The sequence below is a fragment of the Penaeus vannamei genome, chromosome 36 (genome assembly GCF_042767895.1).
Source record: "Penaeus vannamei isolate JL-2024 chromosome 36, ASM4276789v1, whole genome shotgun sequence".
Taxonomy (NCBI): Eukaryota; Metazoa; Arthropoda; class Malacostraca; order Decapoda; family Penaeidae; genus Penaeus; species Penaeus vannamei.
In genome coordinates this window covers 24,720,270-24,725,269 of record NC_091584.1, presented here as the reverse complement: position 1 = coordinate 24,725,269, position 5,000 = coordinate 24,720,270, and positions in this window count along the sequence as shown.

The following is a 5,000-nucleotide window of genomic DNA, read 5'->3' as shown; positions in this document are numbered from 1 at the left end:
CATACATACATACATATATACATATATATATAAATATATATATATACATATATATATATATATAAATATATATATATATACATACATACATACATACATATATATATATATATATATATATATATATATATATATATATATATATATACATATATTGTGTGTGTACATGTGTGTCTGTATGTGTGTGCGTTTACGAATACAGGAATATGCATGTTCAAAATGAGCGGTGCAGTTACAATTTGTTCAAAAAAGAGAATTTATGCAAACCCTTCGACTGTGTGACTCCCACTATCAACCGTGTACAGTTATATCTATGTGTGTGTGTGAGTGTGTGATAATGGTAATGATAATGATTATAATGATAGCAATAATAATAATGATAATAATGAAAGCAATAATGATAATAATGATAATAATAATAATAATAATGATACCAATAATGATCATAACAATAACAATAATGACAGCAATAGTAATAATAACAATAATGTTCATGATAGCAATAATAATAACAATAGTATTAATGATAGCAATAATAATAACAATAATAATAACGATAGCAATAATAATAATAACAATAATAATAATAATGATAGCAATGATAATAAGTGAAAGTCCATCTTAACTCATTCATTTTAGAAGTGAAAGTCCACCTTAACTCATTAATTTTGGAAATGAAAGTCCATCTTAACTCATTCATTTTGGAAATGAAAGTCCATCTTAACTCATTAATTTTAGAAGTGAAAGTCCATCTTAACTCATAAATTATGGAAATGAAAGTTCATCTTAACTCATTCATTTTGGAAGTGAAAGTCTATCTTAACTCATTACTTTTGGAGATGAAAGTCCATCTTAACTCCTTAATTTTGGAAATGATAGTCCATCTCAACTCATTCATTTTGGAAATGAAAGTCCATCTTAACATTCATTTTGGAAATGAAATTCCATCTCAACTCAATAATTTTGGAAATGAAAGTCCATCTTAACTCATTCATTCTAGAAATGAAAGTCCATCTTAACTCATTAATTTTCGAAATGAAAGTCCATCTTAACTCATTAATTTTCGAAATGAAAGTCCATCTTAACTCATTCATTTTGGAAATGAAAGTCCATCTTAACTCATTAAATATGGAAGTGAAAGTCCACCTTAACTCATTAATTATGGAAATAAAAGTCCATCTTCATTCATTAATTCTGGAAATTAAACTCCATCTTAACTCATTAATTTTGGGAATGAAAGTCCATCTTAACTCATGGATTCCATCGGATTCAACTTCAAAGACCGTTTTTCTCGATATCAACACGAAAATTAATCATGAAGCCCCATGGAGAAATTTGCATAAGCTAATTAACAGAGGGAGAGGATAAGGAGAAGAAATCCTCATAGATTCTTCAGACGATCCTCAGCTAAGAAATCCTCACTTCACGATCCTCAGTCAAAAGGTAAGAAATCCTCACTTGATCCTCAGACAAAAGGTAAGAAATCCTCACTTGATCCTCAGACAAAAGGCAAGAAATCCTCACTTCAAGATCCTCAGCCGCTCCTCAGCTAAGAAGTCCTCACTTCAAGATCCCCAGACTCACCACAGCTAAGAAATCCTCACTTCAAGATCCTCAGGCAAGAAATCCTCACTTCTAGATCCTCAGCTAAGAAATCCTCACTTCTAGATCCTCAGCTAAGAAATCCTCACTTCTAGATTCTTCAGACGCACCACAGGAAAGGAATCCTCACTTGAAGATCCTCAGACAAAAGGTAAGAAATCCTCACTTCAAGATCCTCAGACGATCCTCAGCTAAGAAATCCTCACTTCAAGATCCTCAGACGATCCTCAGCTAAGAAATCCTCACTTCAAGATCCTCAGTTAAGAAATCCTCACTTCAAGATCCTCAGACACATCTCAGGCAAGAAATCCTCACTTCACGACACCCAGTCATAACAGTGGAAATTCACACCCGATGCATTTACTCCCCAAAGAGATGAGACAACAGGTATGTAACAGATACACCCTATCGCCTGTACTACATGGCTAATATCACTAATAATAATCATTTTAATTCTAGTAATAACAGCAACGATTATGCTGATAGTGTTAATAACGATAATAAAGATAAATGTGTATTCATGAACCTTTGCTTCTAGTTTACCATTGCAGATTACCTCTTTGTTCACCCAAGAGCTGACGTTCCCACAGTTACTGTTTGGTGTATGTATACCTACGGATGTGCAGTATTCATCACGGTAAGTGTAAATGAGAGGCGAGGAGGGAAAGGGAGGTGAGGGGGGGGGGGGGTTGAGGGAGCGGAGGAGGTAGAGGAGGGAAGGGAGAGGGGAGGAGGTAAGGGAGGGGAAGGCAGGGGAGGGGAGGGGAGGGGAGTTGAGGAGGTAGGGAAGGGAGGAGGTAAGGGAGGGAAGGGGAGGGGAAAGGGGAGAGGAGGGGGTAGGGGAAGGGAAAGGGGAGGAGGTAGGGAAGGGAGGGGAGGGGAGGGGACAGGGGAAGGGAAGGGAGGGGAGAGGGAAGGGAGGGGAGGGGAGGAGGTAGGGAGGGGAGGAGGTAGGGAGGGGACAGGGAAGGGGAGGGGAGGAGGTAGGGAAGGGAAGGGAAAGGAAGGGAGAGGGGACAGGGGAGAGGACAGGGAGCAAGACAACGTATATTTACTTAATTCTAAAATGGCTTTTGTATAGGGTTTTATTTATATCCAACATTTTTTTTTTTCTTTCTCTTTTTCCATCTTTCTGTCCTCCTTTCTTGTTTTTCTTTGTTTTTTGTGTGTGTGTTTTCTTTCTTTTTATCCTTCTTTCTTGTTTTTTCTTTGTTTTGTTTTTGTGTGCTTTCTTTCTTTCTATCCTTTTTTTTTTTCTTTTTTTTTTTTTTTTTTTTTTTTGTTCTGTGGATGAAATTCCTTCTCTAACGTGACCAGCGCCTCAATCATCAAATGTACATGTCCAGATTAGATAATCCTTTGACGGGGATTAATTTTCCTTATGTATTTTTCTTTTTCGTTTTCCGTTTTTCGCTTTCCGTTTTTGTTCTGTTTATTTTCTTCCTTTTTTTAACTCTTTTTTGAGTTAGTGGATATTGAAAGTCGATTTTCTTTCCTCTCTCTCTCTCTCTCTCCTTTTTATTAAACTTTCCTATTTATTTTTATTTTTCGTTTATTTTCTTCAGTTTTTCTTTTTCCCCTTTTTTGAGTTAGTGGGTATTGAATGTCGATTTTCTTTCATATTTCTCTTTCTCTCCTTTTTTTGTTTTTGTTTTGTTTTTCTTTTTGTTTTTGTTTTGTTTTTAGATTAAATTCTAAGGTATGTCAAATGTACATGTCCAGATTAGGTAATTCTTTGTCGGTGATTAATTTTCCTTGTGTATTTCCCTTTTTCGTTTTCCGTTTTTCGTTTTCCGTTTTTTCTGTTTATTTTCTTCCTTTTTTTAACTCTTTTTTTGAGTTAGTGGATCTTGAACGTCGATTTTCTTTCCTTTCTCTCTCTCCTTTTTTTTGTTTTTTTGTTTTATTTTTTATTTTTTTTTTTTTTTTAATTTCTTTTTTTAGATTACATTCTAAGGTATGTCAAATCTTCATGTCCAGATTAGATAATCCTTTGACGGGGATTAATTTTCCTTATGTATTTTTCTTTTTCGTTTTCCGTTTTTTCTGTTTATTTTCTTCCTTTTTTTTAACTCTTTTTTGAGTTTGTGGATATTGTACGTCGATTTTCTTTCCTCTCTCTCTCTCTCTCTCCTTTTTATTAAATTTTCCCTATTTATTTTTATTTTTCGTTTATTTTCTTCAGTTTTTCTTTTTACTCTTTTTTGAGTTAGTGGATCTTGAATGTCGATTTTCTTTCCTCTCTCTCTCTCTCTCCTTTTTTTGTTTTTGTTTTGTTTTTCTTTTTGTTTTTGTTTTGTTTTTAGATTAAATTCTAAGGTATGTCAAATCTCCGTGTCCAGATTAGATGATCCTTTGACGGGGATTAATTTCCCTTAAGTATTTTTCTTTTTCGTTTTCCGTTTTTCGCTTTCCGGTTTTTTTCTGTCTATTTTCTTCAGGTTTTTTAAAACTCTTTTTTGAGTTTTTTTTAGTGGATATTGAACGTCGATTTTCTTTCCTCTCTCTCTTTCTCTCCTTTATTGTTTTTGTTTTTAGATTAAATTCTAAGATATGTCAAATCTTCATGTCCAGATTAGATAATCCTTTGACGGGGATTAATTTTCCTTATGTATTTTTCTTTTTCGTTTTCCGTTTTTCGCTTTCCGGTTTTTCTGTTTATCTTTCTTTTTTCCTTTTTTATCTCTTTTTTGAGTTAGTGGATATTGAAAGTCGATTTTCTTTCCTCTCTCTCTCTCTCTCATTTTTCTTAGATTTTCCTATTTATTTTTATTTTTCGTTTATTTTCTTCAGTTTTTTTTTTTTTTTTTTTTACTCTTTTTTTGAGATAGTGGATATTGAATGTCGATTTTCTTTCCTCTCTCTCTTTCTCTCCTTTTTTTGTTTTTGTTTTGTTTTTCTTTTTGTTTTTGTTTTGTTTTTAGATTAAATTCTAAGGTATGTCAAAGCTTCATGTCCAGATTAGATAATCCTTTGACGGGGATTAATTTCCCTTAAGTATTTTTCTTTTTCGTTTTCCGTTTTTCGCTTTCCTTTTTTTCTGTTTATTTTCTTCTTTTTTTTATTTCTATTTATTTATTATTATTATTATTATTATTTTTACTTTTTTTGAGTTTGTGGATAATGAACGTCGATTTTATTTCCCTCTCTCTCTCTCTCTCCTTTTTTTTTTTTTTTTTTTTTTTTTTTTTTAGATTAAATTCTAAGGTATGTCAAATCCCCATGTCCAGATTAGATAATCCTTTGACGGGGATTAATTTTCCTTATGTATTTTTCTTTTACGTTTTCCGTTTTTCGCTTTCCGTTTTTTTCTGTTTATTTTCTTCCTTTTTTTTTTTTTTTCTTTTTACTCTTTTTTGAGTTAGTGGATAATGAACGTCGATTTTCCTTCCTCTCTC